Source organism: Psammomys obesus, unplaced genomic scaffold (assembly GCF_907164565.1).
Source record: "Psammomys obesus unplaced genomic scaffold, mPsaObe1.curated_primary_1811, whole genome shotgun sequence".
NCBI classification, from domain to species: Eukaryota; Metazoa; Chordata; class Mammalia; order Rodentia; family Muridae; genus Psammomys; species Psammomys obesus.
Genome location: NW_026590623.1, coordinates 78251 through 101351, shown reverse-complemented (window position 1 = coordinate 101351; position 23101 = coordinate 78251). Strand labels below are relative to the sequence as shown.

Genomic DNA, 23101 nt, shown 5'->3' with positions numbered 1-23101 from the left:
CCCTCCTCTCCTCTCCTCTCCTCTCCTCTGCCCTCCCCTCCCCTCCCATCCTCTTCCCTCCTCTCCCCTCTTCTCCTCTCCTTTACTCTCCTCTCCCCTTCCCTCCCCTTCCCTCCCCTCCCCTCCTCTCCTCTCTTTTCTTCTCTTCTCTTCTCCATGGGCTCCAGTTCTGCTAGCCAGAAATGAGAAAAAGGACCTGCTACTCAGGAGTATTCTGAGGCCCAGGACAGGTTCCTCTTTCTCCACCTTCAGAGGTGCCTCTGCTCACAATTTCTTAAAAGTTTCATTGTACTCAAGACCCAGTGCCCATTTCCCTTTTTTGCAAAAGCTGAGTTGTGTGGCAACGGGGCTTTGAGGAAAGCTCTGCCTCTGAGGTCAGAGAGAGTGTGGTGGGAGGAACCCACACTGTGGCTTACTCAACTGTGAGATCTTAACTTGGGTGGCCATGACTACTGTGGTCTTATGCAGCAGTGGCGACAGCATGGCATCACGGCCTGGAGCGCGGAATGGTGAGCAAGAGCATGGTTACTGACTGTAAGGGGATCTGGGGTTCAGCTTTGGTACCTGATGGTGCTGGCAGTGTGGAAGGAGACTAGTATCTGGAGAGCCCAGGGGATGAGACATCCAGCTTTGGCCCAGCATTTGGACTCTACAGTAGCCTTGAGAGTTGCCCCACGGCTGAGGTTGGCAGGATGCTGAGAAGTAGGATTATCCCTTGCAGAGGGCCACATACTTTCCCTGGGCAAAGGTGGTGGCCCAGTGCCCACTGCTTGATGATTTCCAAGCCAGCTCTCTTCCCTTGCCTGCCCTCCCTAACTGGCCAGCTACCAAAACAGAGCCTGAGGCGAGCCAAGGTTCAGAACAGCTTTGCTGCGGGAGGGAGCTCTTGGTCACCGGCACCGCCTGCAGTGTCTCCATTGCCTCTGAAGTGCCTAGGGTGGAGTGCCAGCATTTCTCTTTCATCCTCACCACTCCCTTTGCCAGCCCTGCGGCCATAAACTTGCAGTGGCATCAGGCTCCTAAAAGATCAGGCAGCAAGCTAGCTTCTTTCTACCTGACCACATAAGCTGTACCCTCCCAACAAACCAGCCTGGGCTAGGAAAACAGGATGATTTTCTGGGCAATTCAGAATGCGAGCATGATGGCTTTCTGCCTCCCAACATCCTGCCCCTTCACTGGCTGGCCGACACCCAGAAACCCTGTTGAATATACCTCTCTCCCAAATGTCCATAGCACAGAGGCTCATAGAGAGCCTAGCCTGTCTGTGGAAACTACTCAGTAGTTGCCTCAGATGGATGGGTGTATCCATGAATATGGATTTGGAGTCACATAGCCCTGGATATTGTTTTTGGTTGTACCTCTCACTCTCAAAGTCCCCCAACTTAAACTTGTCACCTTGTCACTTGGAAACATGGTATGCAGGCACCTGGGTACCCACTGGTCTCCCCCACTAAGAAAAGGTCCCAAAGTAAAACCAACTGAAGACTCTTGTGGCTCTGCCACTCCCCTCATGATTGCTTTGAGCTCCATCCTACCTTGAGGATCAAGAGCATGAGGATTGCCATTCAGTGAACTTAGTTCACATCTGAAGTCTGTTGTCTCCTATATATCCTTAATCAAAAGTCTTTTCATCTCCACTCCGTACAATGGGGCTAAGAACATCCAGGAGCTGCAGCAAGAAACAAATGAGAACATGTAATAGATTGGACCCTATGAAACTGCTGAAAGCAATTTTCGGTGGTTCCATATAATATTTTAAAAAAGGAGAAAGCACGATACTAAAGAGTCTTAAATAAGTATGTTTATTCTTAGGAGATACAATTTCAAAGGCACAGAATATTGCCTTTTGAAGAAGCAACTAGTCCTTTCTTTCATCAGAGTTATGGGCCATACTGACAAAAGCCATTTCTCCACCAACACAGGGTTACAAGCATTTTCTGGAGCATTTGAGCTTGGGAAGAGGGAACCGCGTTGTTTGGTTTTTTGTTTGTTTGCTTGCTTGTTTTTGAAGAGATCAGACTGGTTCGTGGAAAACCAAGATGATGGTCAGGAGGCTAGCTCCTGATAACTCCTGCCTATGAACATTTTTTTCCTAAAAGCGTCCTCTTGCTCCATGTGGGAGTGCCCCCTCCCTGGCACCAGTTGCAATCTAGAGGTTGCTGAAGACAGGCTTTCTTTCCCATGGCACAGAACCATAAGTCCTAAGTACCAGGGACCTAGAGGAAACTCAAAGTGGAGACCTGCCAATCCTGCCCTCCCTGATAACAACTGGCAGACATCCGCAGAGCTTTTTGACTTTTTGTACTCTAATCAAAACTTGCATTTGAGCTTCAGTGGGTGAAACCAGGGAGAGACCTCTCTCACCATCTGTGACTCAGTTGCAATGCAGGTAGTAAAGATGACCTACCTTTCAGACCGGAAGCGACTGAGAGGGGCCTTGAGAAATGTGCATCAGTTGATTCTGCCCCAGGTGCGGACAAACAAGGAGCACTTCTTAGGGTGTTTGCTCAGTGTTTTCTACTGACGGTACAGTTGCAATTCAGGTTCCTCATTTTCCGATATTGTCCTGTGCTCTGCAGGACATTTTGCATGTGGTAGCAAAGAAGGATAGAAAGCACTCCTGGAAGCCCGAGAGCCTCATGGTCGCTTAGAATCTTAGAATGACTGCTTCAACTAGGTGCTCCATAACCACAAACAATCCCCGGAACTTGGTGCCTGGGTGCTTTTTTTCTAAAAGCAAACGTTTTGTTGTTGTTGTTGTTTGTTTGTTTGTTTTTTTGGTTTTTGTTTTGTTTTGAGATAGGGTTTCTCTGTGTAGCCCTGGCTTTCCTGTAAACTCACTCTGTAGACCAGGTTAAATGATTCATTTATTTTATGTGTATGGGTGTTTTGCCTGCTTGTATGTTCATACCACATGTATGCCTGGTGCCCTCTAAGGTTAGAAGAGGATGTCAGATTCTCCCGAACTAGAGTTGCAAATGGTAGTAAGCTGCCATGTAGGCACTGAGAATCAAACTGGGACTTTCTTGATTTGGCCAGTAGAGGCAAGTGAAGTCACTTAAGCAAGACTGGAACTAGAGTGTAAGAAGCCTGTGAAGATACCCCTGGGAACTGCCCAAGTGGGCTGTGTGCTGAGCAGGCAGTGGCTTGTGTTGCTCTGGGCTCTGAGCCCTGGCAAAAGGTCTACATGGAGAGTGGAGTTTTTACCATGATGGACACGGGCTGCATGACATTTGTTCAAGGAAGTACTAATATCCAATCATAGCTACGGTTAGAGTCCCTGTAGCACAAATGTACACAACCAGATGACCGCAAACCTCTAATTGGAATTTAGCCTGTTTTCCAAGTAGTGCATTATAGTAGCATTAGCAGTATCTAAGACTTTGTCTATGAAGAAACCACAGATGTTTCTGAGTCACTGAAGTTGCTGCGGATATCTTGAAAATTTGTTCCACCTAACAACTACTTGAAAACCATGGTAGTTACCAGAGCCACTGCTAAATCTTGTTACTTAATGCGTTAATGATGAAGCACAGGTTGCACGCCATGAATTAAAAATCTGTATGGATAACTTTAAATCCAGTTGACTTCCTCCGCCATCCTATGTGCTTTATTTTCTGCTTGTGAAAACATTCTAAGAAAAGGTCTATAGATATTGTCAATCTATAGATATTGAAAATCTTAAGAGATCAGGGCTGGAGAGATGGCTGAGAGGTTAAGAGGCTGCTCTTCCAGAGGACCTGTGTAAAACTCCCAGCACCTACATGGCAGCTCACAACTGTGTATAGCTTCGATTCCAGGAGGATCTAATGAACTCTTCTGGCCTCCTCAGAAACCAGGCTCATAGATGATACACAGACATACAAACAGGCAAGACACCCATACACATAAAGTTGTTTTTTTTTTTTTTTTTTTTTCATAAAATTAAGGGCTGGACACCAGTGTTGTTACATGCCTTTAATCCCAGCACTGGGAGGCAGAGGTGGGTAAATCTCTGTGAGTTCGAGGCCAGCTTGACCTACAGAGTAACTATAGGACAGCCAAGGCTACACATATAGAAACCCTGTCTTGAAAAATCAAAATAAAATAAAATAAAACAGGGGCTGGAGAGATGGCTCAGAAGTTAAGAGCACTGAATGTTATTCCAGAGGATCGAGGTTCAATTCTCAGCACCTATACAATAGCTAAGAACCATCTATAATAACTCCAGTTTTAGAGCATCCAACACCCTCTTCTGACCTTCATAGGTACCAGGCATGCACATGGTTTATATACACACACACAGGCAAAATACCCACATAAGTAAAAAAAAAAAAAAAAATTAAAAATATTAAGAAACTGTGTTAGAGGCTTAACAGGAAAGCAGTTGATTGGGGTCAGTGGAAATGGCCTCAAATGCAAAGATAGGAAGTGATACTTGTATTCTGTAGGTGCCAAGGAGATACTGAAGGGTTCTGAGCACGAGGGTGCCTGAAATGATTCTTGAAGTCTCTCTTGAGCATGCAGCAGCTCAAGAGCCGGTGTCTGAGTGCTGTAGAAAATGCAACTCCCCTACACAGTCCTCTGAGTGAGCTTCACATGGCCTCCCAGAGCAGTCATTGGAACTGTGGGACCAAGAAGCTTTGGTACCTGTAATCCTGGGTCCTCAGTATTTCCTCCAATAGCTCACTCCCACTTAGAGCCAAGCTACACAGCATGGGTTCAGGAAGTTGGAGGAGATGGAGCCACCGCCATTCTCAGCATAGTTTGTGATTGAAAGGTTACCAAACTAAGAAGCAGGTCTGTGGTCTCTGTGTTCCTTCCTGGGATGACCCATATCTCAGAGAGAGGGTGTCACCACATTGAGGTTACAGTCCTGTTCTCAGGTCTGTGGGTTGCCTGTGAAACCTGATATTTTTAGAACCATCAAGGAAAAGGAGGTTGAGCTTCATTTTAAAAGGCAGAAATCAAAAAATGTTGGCTTTTGATTTTGACTTTCATGTCCTCATGCCAACTGACAAGACACAAATTCTTCCCAGTACTTGAAATGTACAGTGGCTGTAGGAAGTTTTAATACACACACACACACACACACACACACACACACACACAAGATAGGATCTTGGTGACTCCTCAAAGTAGGAGGGCAAGTCTGGGCAACCTAGCACATAAATACTCTCTGTGGTCCCAGGCAAAAATTAGCTGTTGTATTTTCAGGATTCTGTGACAGTTCTTACCCATCCATTAACTCACCGAAGATCACCTATCTACTGTCTGGCCAACAGGCTCTTGTCATACTTGTTAGGCAGCAAGCAGAGGGAAACCCAATGTTCTCACCTATCCTGGGAAGAAACTACCCAGACACCCTTAAGGTAGCTTTGGCTATAACATAATATTTTATGCCTTAGTCTACATCCTTACCATGTGACGAAACTGAGGCCCATCATGTCAGTATGATTTACCCAGGGTCTCATAGCTAAAATAAGTGGCAGACCAAGGATTTGGACCTGTGAAGTGTACCACAGAACAAGAGGGCCTGCCCAATACACAGTCCCTGTTGACTAGTCTATGCCAACTGTAGCAGACTAGTAGCACATGCAGCCAAAATCTGCTGGGCAGCCCTGCAAGTTCAGGGGACCTCTCTACAACCAGGTAGGGAGGAAAGAAACACTGAGCATATGTTACCAGCAGTCCAGGCCATGAAGCAGCCGGTTTGGTCATATCGTGTTTCATTCCTGCCCCAAATTCATCCTTCCAATGGCTTTCAGTTATACTAGGCACCAAATCTAAGTGCCTGACCAATGGTCTGCAAGACCTTGTGGCAACGTGTCTCTTGCTGACCACTCCAGAGCCTTTGTACTTATCAGTTTTCTTGCTGGGCATACTGTTTTCTCCTCTTTTGTGTGACCGCTTTTCTTGTACTATGTATTTCCTTTGTTTAAGTGTGAACTGCCTCTCCTTCACTGTTATATGTCCTAGTGTCTATGTGACCAACACACAGAAGGAAATCTGTAAACATTTACGAGTGAACTCACTAAAAAGGAGCCCAACTGTGTCTCGGGTCCTTTACAAATAAATATTCTTTCGATGGTTAAAAACATCCCTATACATTAGCTATGAGTATCTCCATTATGTAGATGGAGCACAAACACATGATGTGACTTGTGCTGGCTCTCCTCTAACACAGCACTCCAAAGTGTGCATTCAAACATGGTCTTTTTAAAAAGTGGGAGGTTTTAGATATATTTATTTTATGGTTATGAGTGTGTGTGTGTGTACCAACTATGTTCCTGATGCCCAGGGGGCCAGAAGAAGGCATCAGATCCCCTGGAACTGGAGTTACAGAGGGTTGTGAGCCACTCTGCAGATGCTGGGAACTGATTCCCAGGTCTTCTAAAAGAGCAACAAGTGCTCTGAACTGCTGAGCCATCTCTCCAGCCCCATTAAGTGGGTCTTCATTGAGAATGTTCTGGACTCTTTCTTCCCCATGCCGCGTCAGTTGACTGACTCGAACTTGCTCAGGAAGGAACTGAAGCAATTCTGGTGGTCACTAGCTGGAGTTGTTGAACCACCCTGGCTCTACTGGGTTTTCATTCTTGTTTATTAAAGACCCCAGAAGTACCTCAGAAGGCAAAACAGAAAGGCCGACTCATTCAAGTGAAAAATAGCTCTACTCCAGCGGGAAATGTAGCCGAGACCCACAGGACTAAGCATCCTCTGGAGGGTGCCAGGAATGGAGGATAAGAAGCTTCCTGCTGGCCTTGAAATATTTTCTTTTCCAACTTCTAATTTGCCTAGCTCCTTGCACCTCAAAGTAGGATATGAGTACTTGGAAGGACATGCAGAATCCAGAACCTCTGTGTGACCCCCCCTTCCTGCCTCCTCCCTCCCAGCCTGCATTTCAGTGAGATCCATGGGTACTTGGAAATTCCTAAGCACGAAGGTTTTAGGAAGCAGTGCCCTAGAAGGGCAGACTCTGAACACTGCACTGGGGCTCCCCAACGGCAGAGAGGAATACCCAAGACCTCTGTACAGGCCTGATCCCAACTAGCTTCTCAGTACTGCTTGCTGAAACTGGCCACCCATAGCCAGCCACTGATGGAATAATTTACTGTGCACACGCTGCTGCTCCCTGCTCCTCTCTGTCATCGCTCCTGGCCTGTGCTCCTCTAAGGGAGGTCCAGCAATATGGTATTTGCATAAGGAAGCTTCAGAGTTCAAAAAGATCTTGAAAAGGCTTGTTGCTTCCCCCTTCTTCCATCCTCACACCACAAAAGCCCCAAGAATAAAGGTCTAAGGTATCAACACTGTTGCTTTTCTTGTGGCCTCCTCAGCTTACCTGGCCACTGAGACCCCTATGCCACTTCTAAAGGGCTGGAAATTCCAGGCCTTCCAAAGGTGCAGAAGGTGTTGCCAAGTGCTGGCTACCAATCCCTCACTGTACGCGGAACCAAAATAAACCCCCGTTGATATGGAAACGGGTCAAATTATTTTAAGAAAAAAATTATTCCTTCATTAAGTCATGTTGTTATAGAAACCAGGATTAAAGTAACTTGGCCGTCGAGGTTAGGTACAATGTTTAAGGGACAGGGACTTTTCCAATGATGGAAAACAATTTGTGAACACATTTTCCTGGACTTTTGTCTCTATACCAGGAATGAGGGTAAAGGTCAGTTTAGGATCCCATTGTCCAATCTGGATAGGTCACACTGTAGGACCTTGCCAGTGGGATACACTAAGGCATAACCCATTATTTAAGCTGGAGCTAACTGAAAGGGTGTCCAGTACCACCCAATATGCAAATCAGCACCCTCTATTCAGCAGCAAAGTGAGTGTCTCAACTTCCTGGAATTAAAAGAAGGCAGCTAGACCTGAAAGAATTAACAATACTTGTTTTTCACTGTCCTTTTTTTTTTTTTTTTTTTTTTTTTTAAAGACAGGACCTCATTTTGTAGCTCTAGCTGGACTGGAACTTACTCACTGACCTCAAACTCACAGAGATCCACCTGCTTCTGCGTCCTGAGTGCTAGGAAAAGGTATATGCTGGCGCACTGACCATACATTTAATTTTTAAACTTTTTAAAAGAAACCCTAGCTGAGCCTGGTGTACATGGCGATAATCCCAGCACTCAGGAGGCTGAGGTAGAAGGATCAAGACTTGTAGGCTAGTTAGACTACAGAGTGAGCCCTGTCTCTGTCTCAAAGAAATAAGTGTTTTTAAAATGACTGGGGATACCGTTTGGTGTTGGCGTGCTTGCCTAGCACATGCAAGGTCCTGGGTTCTATCCCCCACATCGCTATTCCGAAAAGTTGAAACTTTATCTGTTTTTTTTTTTCACAAGACTTTTACACTTGTCATTTATATGTATATATAATGATATACATACACATATATTGTAAAAATCCAAGACCAAAAGATTCTCAAAGAGAGCTTTTTAAATTCATTTTAGCCAATACATAAAAATTACATGTATCTGTGCAAACATTAAATGTTTGCGTGACTGTATATATCACGAGATGTTTCAGTAAGGTTAATAGTCAGCTCTTCAACTGAATATCTTGAAATTTTATCTGCCTTTGCAGAGTGGGTTGGAAAATTAACTGCTAGAGGGACCTGAATTTCAATGTGGATCTATTGTTTACCAACTGTGACCTGGACAATTTATATAGTCTCTCTCTGTCTCATTTTTGTAATGAAAATGTGTTGTGGAAATCGGAGATAATGTATGCACAGGGTTTGTCTAGTCCCTGACATATAATAGAGACCCAATAAGTGCTTTTGAAGGCTTGCCTAGGGAGCTTTTTAAAACAGTTCATGTTGAACCCGACTCTGAACAAAGAAGTCAAATGTGAAGCTCAGAATGGGTATTTGGATATCCCTGGGTGGTTCTAAAGTTCAAGCAGGATTGGGACCGATAGCTTCAGACAAGTACATGCCGACCCTGGGCTACTGTTTGGGCAGAAAGAGAAACATGTTTACAGAGGAAACAGTACTGAGTGTGAGGTCCCAGAAATTATGATTGCGGCCCCTTCCCTCAGGAGGGTCTTAAGCAGTGAAAAGAACAAAGGTTAGCAAGCAGCCACAGTATTTATGGAGAAGGCTGTAGCTGGGGCGTTGGAAGTGTGACCAGATTTCAACTAGTGAAGCTTCGTGAAAAGATCGCAGGGAGAATTGCAGGACAGGCATGGCAGTGCACACCTGTCATCTTGGTGCTACGGAGGCAGGAGGCAAGAAGATTAAGACCCTTCCAGGGGAAAAAAGGGGAGAGAGAAAGACCAGTTGTAGCAGCCATTTCATGTAGCGTTTTTAGGGGCAGGGAAGGGCCGCAGGAACTCTGAACGGTTACATTCTTCCTTAGAAGAAAGAGTGGGTGTTTTCCAAAACAGCCGAAGAGCAATTCATGCATGTGTTCATCCCACATGCGCTTACTGAGCGTCTATTATGTGCCTCCGACTATGGCTATGCTGGCAACCAAGACAGATAAGGACCCTGGCCTCTGGGTGAGGCAAGCAGTTGAACAATGAAATCAATAAAGAAGAAAAGTTATAAGTGGTGTTAAGGACTGTGAAGAAAAGCAGAGCGATATGGCTAGAGTGAATAGTGTGGAGCCGCCATAGCAAAAATCACAGACAGCCTTTCTGAAGGGATATTTAAGCACATTCAAATCGTGTTTCTGGCAGAGTGAATGGTGGTGCAAGGTCTTTTTTTTTTTTTTACCTTTTTATTTATTTTTTATTACACTTTATTCACTTTGTATCCCAGCTGTAGCCGCCTCCTTCATCCTCTCTCAATCTCACCCTCCCTCCCTCTGCTCCTTCCTTGCTCCTCCCCTAGTCCACTGATAGGTGAGGCCCTCCTCCCCTTCCATCTAACCCTAGCCTATCAGGTCTCATCAGGACTGGCTGCATTATCTTCCTCTGTGGCCTGGTAAGGCTGCTCCCCCCACCCAGGGGTTGGTGATCAAAGAGCCAGCCACTAAGTTCATGTCAGAAACAGTCCCTGTTCCCATTATAGGGTACCCACTTGGATACTGAGCTGCCATGGGCTACATCTGAGCAGGGGTTCTAAGTTATCTCCATGATTGGTCCTTGGTTGGAGTATCAGTCTCAGAAAAGACCCTTGGGTCTAGATTTTTTGGTTCTGTTGCTCTCCTTGTAGAGTTTCTGTCTCCTCCAGATCTTCCTATCTCCCCCTTCTTTCATAAGATTTCCTGTTATAGTTTGGCTATGAGTCTCAGCATCTGCTTTGATACCCTGCTGGTTAGAGTGTTTTAGAGGCCCTCTGTGGTAGGCTTCTGTCCTGTTCCCTGTTTTCCCCCTCTTGATGTCCATCCTCTTTGCCTTTCTGAATAAGGGTTGAGCATCTTACCCAGAGTTCTCCTTCCTGCTTAGCTCCTTTAGGTGTACACATTTTAGTATGTTAATCAAAAGTCTTAACTTTGGAATTGGCCTGGCATATATGAGGAGCAGTAAGAAAGCCTCTGTGATGAGAGATATAAGCAAAGAGAATGGTGAGCAATGAGGCCAGATCGGGGGCAGGGACCAGAGGTCAGCTTACTCAGCTTATACTAAGCACTTGCATTTTGGTATAGTGTGGTGAGAAAGAACGGGGAGGAGAGCAATGGGGTGTGATTTGCCTTTTTCTTTCCTAACAGCTCGAAATAGAGTTCACTTGCCATCCAGCTCACCTTGTATGCTTTAGATAGGTGATATCTAACGCATACAAATCCAATGGTACCTAGCATATTATTCCCAGGTACGAGCAACCGTCACCACATTTGAGGCAGAGGTCTTTTATTATCCCCAAAAGGACATAGTTCATTCACGGGCAGTCACTTTCTGCTTCTACCAGCCCCCCCCCCAATCCATCCCTACCATGAGGCAACCCTCCATTTATTTTCTGTCTCTGTGTGACTGGCCTGTGATGGACACTTCGCACACACAGAATCATACAACGTGGGACCCTGCAACTGACTTCTGCTACCTAGCATAATGTCTTCAAGGTCCCCACATGTTATGCCCTGGAGCAGCACTTGGCTCTTTTCACGGCTGAATGATAATGTCGCCCCGTTTCTCTTTTTCTCCATTAACGGTTGATGAACATGTGGGTGGTGTATTCACTGCTCTTCTACTGCTGTGATAAAACACCATGACCAGGGTAACTCACAGAAGAAAGAGTTTATTTGAGCTTACAATTCCAGAGGGTTTAGAGTGCGTGATCCCTCCAGTGACATACTTTCTCTAGCAAAGCTACACCTAAACCTCTCAGGGTCATCATTTGGGGACCAAGTATGCAAATGCCTGGAACTATGGAGTACATCTCATTCACACCACCACAGAAGGTTTACTGGTTTTGCCTATTAGACATAATGGTACTATAAACACTTGATAGGTTTTCGTATCTTTGGGGTAGATACCTGGGGTAGGTTGCCAGGCTATATGGTGATTCTCTGTACTGTAAGCTCTCTGTTTAATCACTTGAGGAGTCCGGGCTGTTTTCCATAGTGGCTGCACCGTTTTCCTCACCACCATTGTTATCAGCTGTCTCCTGATGCTGGCCACACTACTGAGTATGAAGTGGTTCCCACTGTGGTTCAGTTTGCATTTCCTTGTGAGTTTGAGCTTTTTGTCTTGTGCTTATTGGTCATTTGAAACAAGGTTTAACCTTGTGGCACTGAGTGCCCTGGTACTCCGTGTCTACACCCAGGCTGGCCTCAAACTCAATGATCTTCTAACCCCTGCAATACAAGTACTGGAATTAGCTATTTGCATCACCATGCCCAGCTGTTATTTCCCTTTTGATTATTATTTTTAATTTAGGTTTATGGGTGTTTTGCCTGCCTCCATGGCTGTGCACCGCATGAATCAGTGTCAGAAGAGGCTTCCTAAGGGCAGTAGATCTCTTGGCACTGGAGTTACAGATCATTGGAGCTAGCTGCCATGTGGTTGTTGGAACTTGAATCTGGGACCTCTGGAAGAGCAGCCAGTGCTCTTAATTGCGGAGCCACCTCTCCAGCCCTTCCTTTTTATTGTCGAGTTGTCAAAATATACGGTACTCTAGATACAAATTCCTTATCAAATACATGACTGACAAATATTTTCTTCATTGTTTGAGTTACCCTTTAATTTCCACCCTTTTTATTTGTTATTTGAGAATTTCATACATGCATATAATGCAGTTTGATCAGATCCAACAGCCATTCCCCCTCTAGTTCTTCCTTTATCCCCTCTCCCATCGTTATGTACTCTTTTTTAAACCCACGGAATCCACTTAGTGCTGCCGGTATGTAAGTGGGTGTAGAACCATCCACTGGAGCACGGACAGCCTATCAAGAATTGCATCTAAAGCAAACTGACCCTCCCTCCAGTAGCGACTCAGCTAAGTGGGACTCATGAGCCCCTCCTCCCCCGTCCATGTTGGAAATTTGGCTGCCTTCATCTTGTGCCTGTCTTTTGCATGCAGTCACAGCTACCATGAGCCCTTTCATTTTCTCCATGGTGAACTTTGAGACTCAAAAGTTTGTAACCTCGATAAAGTCCAGTTTACGTATTTTTTTGTTGTTGTTGTTGTACATGTTTGCTTTGGGTATCAAAATAACTCACTCATTCCTAAGTGAATTTCAGTAAGAAAAATTTCTTTGATTGCTGTAGCTCCTTTGATAGGAGGCAGAGATACAAGGGACCAAGCAAGAGAAGGGATGGCATGGGCAGAGAAGAGCACTTTGTCCACAGCTTTCTGACTCCGGTGAGAACTCCATGCATAACCTCAGATTCCTGGCAAGGGCAAAGCACTGAACCCGTTAATGTCATCTGGACACAGGCACACTGGTGAGCCCGCCTCTTTTTCTTGCAATACTTTTATATACATGCCACTTCCTGCTTCTTTCCCGCTTTGAACCTTGTTGGGCAACTCAGGTCAGAAGGTAATCTGAGCAGTCTCCAGTGGCTGGGGAGGAGCCTCTGTCACGTTCATTCAGTGTAGGACCTGAGAACATCCCTTCCTCTTTCTGGACCTCAGTTTCCACATCTGACTCATGAGGGAGCTGGATACGGTTTCTGACTTTCCACAAGTTTCTGAGCCTTCACTTCTCAGTTCTTACAAAGTAACTAAGCAATAAATATTTATCATGGTAGCAAGGGAGAACCTACACAAACCACAGGATAATGTTTACAGTGTGATCGCATCTTTGTTTGACATAGGAAAACTTCCAGAAAGATAGACCCAAGGTATCAGCAGTGCTTATGTCAGATGAGGATGTTCCTCGTTCAATCTGTTTGCTTTGATCTCTAACTGTGATAAACTTGTTCTTGAAATAAGAATAAAAGAAAAGCATGATGGATAAAAGTTGACAAATTTTTAAAGAGAGTTGTCTAGAAACTATTAGCAGGCAAAGGAAGCAGGAAGTGGCAGCTGGCTATGTCGTCACTCAGTGGTAGAGATGTCCTCACCCCACAAACTTCCCTCCATGTCAATTTCACTCTGAGGCTGACATTAATATAGGAGGGCTGTTGTGGGGTGCTCTTGGGATCCTCGTCTGTGGAAAGTGTGTGTGCCAAAAAGCTACTGTAAACTCATGGTTGTCAGAACAAGCTCCCTCCCCAAACCCTCTCAAAGTGGTAGGAGGGAGGGCCTCTGGAGCTGAGATGCTCTGGATGCTCTGAATTGCTCTAAGTTGGGATGAAGTCACTGCTGGAGAAGGAGGCATGACATTAGATAAAGCAATCCTCAAAGCAGTTAGATAATAAATGCCTTCTTTTGACAACTCCAGCATCAGTAGGTTTATCATTTATTTCTGAGGTGATATCTGACTGGCTCATCACAGCCCTCACTCCTTAGCAGAGGTCACCTCCACGAAGGTAGATATCAGAAGCTCGCTTGCTTTTTCTCCTTCCTTTGCTTTTTTCCTTCCCTTCTTTCCTTTCTTTCTTGTGCATATGTGTGCTGAAAATTGAACCTAGGTCCTCACACGTAATAGACAAGCTTTCTACTACGAAGCTACAACCACACTTAAGGGATTTTGAGAAAATAAAGGAGAGGAAAAAAAACACCCATCGTTTAACTGCAGTGAGTCCTGATGCATCTACCACTCTGAGCACTGATCTCTATCCAGACTCCTGTCCTTGGGCAATGATCTTTGCAGGTCTGCCTGGGAATACCCTTAGTTTAGGTGCTTCTCAGGATGCAGGCACTGATTTGGACCCTATGATCCTTTAACAGTCCTGGAAGTTATCAATGAGGAAACCTAAGCTCAGGGAGTTCACACAGCTGGGTTAGGCAGAGGACCTCTCAAAGCTAGATATCTCCAAAGTGTCATTCTCTCTCTCTCTCTCTCTCTCTGGGAACATAACTGCTCAAACTTGCCAACCATTTGTTTCTTGGTCAGATGGACAAACCTTCCTCCTTGTTAGTGCTGAGCTGGTTGGTTTCCCGTAGTCACCATGTCCGAAGAACCCTGAGCTGATCTTGACTTAGTTAAAGCCCTCCCTTTTCTGCAGGACTTCGTAATGACAACTTTTTTCCTACCATGAATTTCCTCAAGTTTGGGGGACAAAAAAGGCTATAGGCAGTCCAGCTGACTTCATCTTGAGTTAATCTTATTAGCCTGTGAGATCAATTGGCTGCAGGCACCAGGCAAGCGACAGCACGAGCACTAATTCAGCTGCAGTTGGAGCAACCTCACAGCCAGGGACTGATTTATCAATCCCTTTAATGGATGGGATCACATTTAGCTAATTGTGTCTGAGGCTGGCATGAATAAGGTGACCTCCTTGTGATATGGGTCTCCTGCAAGGATGAGGGAATGAGAGAAGAGAGTGGGCGGCAAGTCATGCCACCTTCCTGGCCACTCTTGTTTGGGTTCCAGGTATCTCTGAGCTATATGTTACTGTCAAAAGCACCATAATGTAGGGCAGTGGTCACCAAAGCATAGTCCTTGTACCAAAAGCATTAGCATTCTTTGGGAAGCTGTTAGGCATGCAGATTTCTGGGTTCCATCCCTCATCTGGAGTATCGAGAAATGGTGCTGAATATTCTGTGTTTTTGTTTCCCCTAAGAGTTGTGAACACAAACTCTGGTGCCAGGTAGCCTGGGTATGACCTTGGACAAGCTCTGTAACCTCTCAGTGTCTCAGTTTCTTCATCTGTAACATGAGAAAAATAATAGCATCTGCTTCATGGGGTATAGTATAGTATAGTATAGTATACATTATACAATATACTATATGTTATGTGTTATATATTATATACATATATATAAATATACAGACATATTTCTAAAGCATGCCAGTGATTCTAAGTGGATCATAAAGTCCCTGTGATTTGCTAAGTAAAATTCTATCATTTCTGTGGTGGTGGTATTTATGTATAAGTGTGTGTGTGTGTGTGTGTGTGTGTGTGTGTGTGTGTGTGTACAAGGTGAACTTTTTTCTTCTTCTTCTTTTTTTTTTTTTTTTTTTTTTGCTTTTATGCTGAATTTATTCCCGTACCATCAGTTTTCAGTTTCTTCTGGGATATTTTTTTCTTCTGTGCAACCTCCTCTTCTGGCTTTGGGACAACTTGTTCCTTTTCAGTGAGAATCATCTCAATGTGGCAGGGGGAGCTCATGTATGGATTAATCTAGCCAGGAGCTCTGTAAGTTCAATGGTGTATCTTAGGTGCCTTGTTCACCTGGATATGTTCTATGACTAGAGAATCTACATCTAAACACTTAGATTCAGCATTACTCTGCACTTTTAAGCATGTGCAACAAAAAAAATCAGCATTCTTTTTTATCTACCGACTCTGTGTCCAGGCCCACTGTTTGGCCTGGGTGCACCACTTGACTCCGTCATTATACCACCAGAATGGTGATACTTCTTTCAAGTGGCATCTTTCAGATATTTGCCGGCTCTTTGAATATGTATACCCCTGATGGCCTGGACAGTTTCCTGGCTGTTCTTAAAGTGAACACGAAGGTTTGAACCTCTTGATTTTTGTGATATTGTATGGTTTCTGGGTCAAGAGAGTAGTGAACCATCTTCATGGGTCACCCACTGGCTACTTTCAGGAAGAGGGACAAGGTGAACTTATGCGTGATTTCTTTCTACAGTTTCAAACTTTTAAAATGTGGTTAGAGAAATACAGCTTTAGAATCTAGTGAGCACGCACTGGTGAAGTGGAGAAGCATATACTTCATGAATAAGCAATTGGCAGAGTGGAAGACAAGACTGCTCCTTGAGGACTAGGGCGGTATGACCGCTATGCGTGCTCCTCGGGTGACACTGCCATAGAGCGGAACTCAAGGTTCTCTAAGTTTAGAAGGGGGAAGATATGAACAAATGTTTCTTGCACTAGAGGAAGCTTAACCACAGTATAGAGAATGGCTGGCCCCGGGAGATCAGCTGGGGAATGGCTATGAAACGAAAGGGGGGACACAGCAGAGAGGAAGAGAGTCCATCTAAGACGCAGGGAGTTCTTAGAAGCTGTCCAAGTTCATTGACTGCTGTAAGGATGTCTGAATTACCTGAGGAGAGCCCAAGTAGATTTTAATTTTCAGAGGTAGCCAGCTGGTCAGTGGACTCTACTCATCTCCATTTCCCCAAGTTCCAGCATCCTAACTGGGCTGTGAAATCTGCTATACAGCTGAAAGAGCTCCTTGTAAGACCAAGATCCAGCTCAGGTGACTGGGGTAGGAGTGTCTGGTGGTGAGGGGGGGAGGGGAAGGGAGAGCTAAAAGCTCCAACCACATATGGTACTTCCAGCCTCACCTGTCCCTTTTAAACTGTGGTCCCCAGAAGAGAGACACTAGTAAGGGTTTAGTATGCTGCTTGCCTCTAAAGCATATTTCTTAGCATCCTAATGAACATATTTAGTTCTCACTGAGCCCAATGCCTATGAATATATGGTTACTGCCTGGCCTTTACTGAGCTGCACTGGGATTGTTGTAGTTTGGCACATAGTTTCCCTAGTCACATTTTCCCATCTTGTCTTGATGTTTCAGTATAGTATTATTTACACTTCTGTTTTGCAAGGCTTGTTGTTGGTTTGGTTGTTTTGCTTCAGAGCAGCTTTATTGAGACGAAGCATGAACACACCATAAAATCCCCCATTTCCAGTTGTGCAATTCAGTGGGTTTATACTATACTAAAGTAACTTCAGAGAATATGCAGCCATCACCCTTATCAATTTTAGAGCATCACCCTAATGTGCCTATTATCAGTTACTCACCATTTCCTCCCAAGCCTCTCTCCAGCCTTAGGCAAGCATTGATATAGTTTCTGATTTTATGAATTTACTTGTTCTGAATGTCATAAAATGGGATCATTCACCCTGTGGCCTTTCTTTCAAGGTCTATACATAGTGTAGAATGTATCAGTAATTTTGTTTCATTGTACGATTGATTGGTTTTCTACTTGCCAGTTGATGAATATTTGGATTGTTCCACTTTGGGGCTAGAGTAGAGCCGTGAACATTCAAGTATAAGTTTTACGTGGACATAATTTTCATTTCTCTTGGGTATATTCCTAGTAGCAAAATGTTGCATCATGCAGTTAACTCTGTGTGACATTTTTGGAGATTGCAAGGCTGTTTTCCTAAGTAGATTCATCAGCAGTGTATGAAGGGAATAAATTCTCCACATCTTAACCAACATGTATCTGTTTATTATTGTTGTTGTTGTAGATGTAAAATAGTATTTTTTTTTTACTTCTGTTTCCTTGGTGATTAATTGTGCTTTGAACATCTTCTTATGTGTTTGTGGCTATTTGTGTATCATCACTGGAGAAATATCTTTTAAGATCCCTTGGCAATTTTTGATCTGGATTATTCATCTCACTGATTTATAAGAGATGCTTAAACATTTTAGATGCAAGTCACTTATCATATAAATGACTTGCAAATATGCTCTCACATTCTGTAGGATGGCTTTTCACTTTCTGCCTGGAATTATTTGTGACAATATGTTTTAAATTTCCATGAAGTCCAGTTTGCCTGTATTTTTCTTTTATTGTCATATCTAAGAAACCATGCTCTAATCCAGGGTCTCAAAAAGTTATTCCTACACTTCCCAAGTTTTATAATTTTAGCTGCTATTTAAATTAGCAGCTGCTATTTAAATTAGTCTTTGATACACTTGGGTTTACTTTTGTGTTCACATAAGAACGGATTCCAGTTCCAATTTTTTTTCATTCACTTAACCAGTTGCCCCAACACCATTTGTTGAAAAGACTGTTTCCTTTTGAATGGATTGACACCTTTGTCAAAAGTCACCTGGTTATAGATGAGTGAGGTTTGCATTGCAATGCATCGATTCTGTTACATTGCTTTAAATTTTTAAGTTTGATAATTAAAAACTTAATTATCAAAAGCTTGTAGTTTTTCAAGACTGTTTTATCAATTTGGGCTGCCTGAATTTTCATATAGACTCCACAGTCCCTGTGTCAATATCTACAAAGAAAATGAAAGTATTATAAGAATTGTGTTGCATCTGTATACCAATATAGGTAGTATTTTAATGATATTAACTATTCTGATCCATAAACATGAAATATCTTTTCGCTCGCTCTCATAGTTAACATTTTCATGTTTTGTAGCTTTCAATATGCAAATTTTGCACTACCTTTGTTAAATGTTTTCCTGTGTATTTTATCCTTTTTTGGAGAGGAGGTATTGGTACTTTGGATTGAACACAGGGTTGCATAAATGCTGATGAAGTACTCTACCACTGAGCACTATTCTCACTCTCTTTTTATTTTAATTCTTTGGGGTTTTGTTTTTAAGACAGGGTCTCACTGTATATCCTTGACTGGCCTACAGCTTGCTCTGTAGATCATGCTGGCCTTGAACTCATAGAGATCCTGGGCCTAGTGGTTCCCCAGATTCTCTGTCTCCTCAACCCCAACCATGTATGGTGTAAGGGGGCAAGGTACGTAGGTAGGTAGGTACATATGTATTGTGGTACATATGTGGAGTTCAGAGGACAACTTTTGGGAGTCTATTTTCTCCTTTCACCTTTTTGAGGTAGTAATTCTCTTGTTTCTGTTGCTGAGCAGTGAATTCCAGGATAGCTGGCCCACAGATTCCCAGGTTCTTCAGGCTCTGCCTCCTGTGTCTCCATAGGAGGATTACTGACATTACAGATACTCACCACCACATCTGCTTTTATTTATTTTTAAATTTTTCGTTTTTGGGGGGACAGAATTTTTTCATATAGCCCTGTCTTCCCTGGGATTCACTGTATAGACCAGGATGGCCTGAACTCATAGAGATCTGCCTGTCTCCATCTTCTGAGTGCAGGAATTAAAGGTGTACTCCACCATGGCCTGGCCACATCTACCACATCTGCTTTTTACTTATATTTCAAACATGGAAGTCGGGTCATCGGGAAGTGCTTTTACCCATTAAATCATCTCTCTATCCCACATTGTTTTATTTTCTCCCATGATGATATTGTAAATAGAATTGTTTTCTTTTTTTTATTAGTGTACATCATTAGATATCAAATGAACCTTGTATATGCCAGGTAGGAGCTCTCCTACTGAGCTCTTACTCTCTTTTTAGAATTTTTGTTTGTAGATGTACTCTCACAAATTGTCCATGCTAGCCACAGACTTGATACCTTTCTGTTGATGCCTTTTGGATAGCTGGGATTGTAGACTTGCAATATCTATCATTTCTGATTTTTTTTCTTATTTCATTTTAGATTTTTGTTGAAGTATTTAATAATACATTTTTATGATTTATATCAAACACACTATTTTAGTAGATTTCAAAGAATCTCCCATGTATGAGATCATGTTATCCTTGAAATTTAATTTATTTCTTCCTTTCCAATCTATACGTATTTTATTTAATTTTTTTTATCTAATCATTCTGGTTAAGCCTGTATGTATTACTTACTTTTCTGATGTTGTGATAAAACATTATGATCAAAAGCAACTTAAAAAAGAAAGGGTTTATTTTAACTTATGGTTCCAGAGGATAGAGTCCATCATAGTGGGGAAGGCATGGCAGCAGAAGCAGGAAGCAGAGAGAGATCACATTTCATCTGTATAACGGAAAAAGACAGCTGAAACAAGAAGTAGAGTTAGGCCATAAAACCCTCAAACCCACCCCCATTGTTGTACTTTCTCCAGGAAGGCACCATCTCCAAAAGGTCTCATAACTTCCCCCAAACTGCATCACCAACTGAGGACCAGGTGTTCGTATACATGAATCTGTGAGGAGATGTTTTCATTCAAACCACCACACTCCAGTATAATGTTGAATAGAAGTAGTAAGGAGTAGACACCCTTCTCCTGTTTTTGATCCTAGAGTGAATGTCTTCAGTGTTTCAACACCATTAAGTGTGATGTTATTGTAAGTTTCTCTTACATACCTTTTATCTAGTCTTAGTTGGTTTGCATGCTTTTAACGTGAAAGGATATTGAATTTTTTATATCAAATATTTTTTGTGTTAATATTGGTCATGGTTTTGTTTTTCATTATATAAATATGAGGCATTACATTGATTTTCAGATGTTAAGACAATCTTGCATTCCTAGAATAAATTCTACTTGGTAGTGGTATATGATTACTTTGATATATTACTGATGTGGAGAAGTTTTACACTTCTATTGAAAAGCAATAATGGTCTGTGCTTGTGATGTTTGTTGTTGGTATTAGTGTCAGAGTAGTACTGGCTTAATGGAATGAACTGAAAACTACTACATTCGTATCGATATTGTGAATGATTTTATAAAGAACTGGTGTTAAGTTTTCTTTAAATATTTGGTAAACTTCACCAATGAATCCATGTGTTTCTGGCCTTTTCTTTTAAAAAGTATCTACTATGTGTATACATATATATATATATATATATTATATAGATAGATTATATTTTATTTTTCTGTTCATTTTTTAAAGATTTAGTCATTTGTATCTTATGTGTGTAAATGTTTTTTCTGCATCCAAGTCTGTGCACCACATGCATGCAATGTTCATGAAAAGCAGAAAAGGGTGTCAGATTCCCTGGTCCTAAACTGCCATATGGGTGCTGGTAACCGGATCCGGGACCTCTATAAGACCAACAAGTCCTCTTTACTGATAAGTCATCTTCCCAGGCCTCTGGGCTTCCCTTTGTAGGTAGTTTAGTCTCTTTAGTTGTTGTAAGATTATTTGAAGCTTCTATTACTTTTTTGTCACTTTTAAAAGTTTTCTTTTTAGTTATCAGTAGTGTGTGTGTGTGTGTGTGTGTGTGTGTGTGTGTGTGTGAGAGAGAGAGAGAGAGAGAGAGCAGGCATGAGCGTTCCATAGAGCAATGTGTGTCTTACTGCTATGTAGAGACACTATGACTAAGACAACTCTTATAAGAGAGCAATTAATTGGAGGCTTGCTTACATTTTCAGAGGTTTAGTCCATTATAATGCAGGGAGCAGCACGCATGGCTCTGGAGCAGTAGCTGAGAGCTTTGCACTCTGATCCAGAAGCAGCCACAGAGAGAAAGGGAGAGAGAGAGACTGGACCTGGACCTGATACTGGCTTTTGAAACCTCAAAGACCACCTCCAGTGACATCCTTCCTCCTATAGGATCACACCTCCTAATCCTTTCAAACAGTTCCACTCCCTGGTCACTAAGCATTCGAATATATGAGCCAATGGGAGCCATTCTTATTTAAACCACCACAATGTGCGGAGGTCAGAGAACAACTTTCTAGAGTCAGTTCTCTCCTTCTACCATAGAATCCAGGGAGAGAACTCAGGTCATCACGTTTGCAGAGCAAACACTGTATTTGCCAAACCATCTTGCTCATCTCATCTTGAGTCATTTTTGACAGTTTATGTCTTTCTAGGAATTTAGTCATTTTATTTGGGTTGTCTTTTGAACCCACAATTGTCTACAGTATCATCCTTTCTAATTGTTTTGCTTCTATAAGGTTAATTATAATGTCCCCGCATTTACTTCTGAGGTTTAGTCATTGAGAGCCTTCTGTCTTTTATTCTTGGTTAGTCTAGCCAAAGTATTTTGAAATCCCATTTGGCCTCCTTCTGCCTGTGTTTGGACATCTAAGGATGTCATATGCATGTCCTTTACAGGCAGGAAAGTAAGTGTTCTCCTCCTCCTGGCATATGTAGCTTTTAGCGTGAGGCCCAAAGCATACTCTTCTGCTCCTTGTGCTAACTGAGGCAGATTTATTCGGAACCAGCGTCCTTAGTAACAAGTAACTATGGTGCACAGGACTGCTACAGTCCTACCTCTCACTGTGGGGATTAAGCTGCAGCTTTTTAGTACATGGCCATCAGCCAAAGTCGCTCATTTCTGAGTAAGTATGAGAGCATGGAACAGAGTCGAAGGAAAGCATCAGGTTCTGACTGACAGGGCCTCTCAAGCAGAGCATTGTGGAGAGCCCTGAGTCTTGATCTTATTGAGCACTGTGTGTATTGTGTCCTGAATGGGAGCAGAGGCAAGAAAGGCCTCCTACCATTCTCACCATATGTCTCCTTGGTCACAGTGCCCAGTACAGGGTTGTCCTGATTGGCAGGGACTCAGGTGACAGATGAGAGACTCAGGAAGGCAGGCCAAGGCATTTGAAATGTAGGGCAAAGGCTGATTCTGATTGTTGATCTAGGGGGACTGACCCAGCTGCTAAGTTTTCCCCTTTTCTCTACATGCCTCAAGCCTGACCCAGGTCCTGTGGTAGAGCATTTAGTTCAGAAAAATGTGTTAGAGACAATAACACCTCCACTTCTAGATTATTTCCAGACCAAGGAAATATCTGTCTCTCTTGCAAGTAGGTCTTGATTTTAAAACAGAGAAACCCCCACCAACATTTCCTTAATGAGAAAATGAAGAAAAAAAAAAGTCAACTCTCTGGGATGGGTGTGTGGCGAACAAGAAACCCAAACCAACTCGGACAGCATCAGCCCCACCCCTGCTGCTGACTCAGGACTGAGAGGAAGAGGGAGCTGCCAGACTTCATGATTTCTGTAAACAGTTCTTGAAAGAGAGAAACCACACACTTGTCCCTCTGCCAGCTTGAAGCTTGTCCCCACAGCTGACAGGGCAGCCATTGTCTTTTCACTGATGTCCTCTGGCAGGGATCCTTAATTAGAACTCCATAGATCTCTAGCAGGTCTACAGCTAGAACTTGGTAGATCTGAGAACTGG

The 23101-nt window shown here is 43.1% G+C and overlaps 1 protein-coding gene and 1 pseudogene across 1 annotated transcript in view; one reads left to right on the top strand and one right to left on the bottom strand.

Annotated features, from left to right (window-relative positions):
• The window catches only part of Nhsl2 (NHS like 2), a 253156-nt gene that overhangs the window by 206440 nt on the left and 23615 nt on the right, over positions 1-23101 (top strand). The gene's annotated exons all lie outside the window — the stretch shown is intronic.
• LOC129677367 (60S ribosomal protein L17-like) lies at positions 15442-15994 on the bottom strand (annotated as a pseudogene).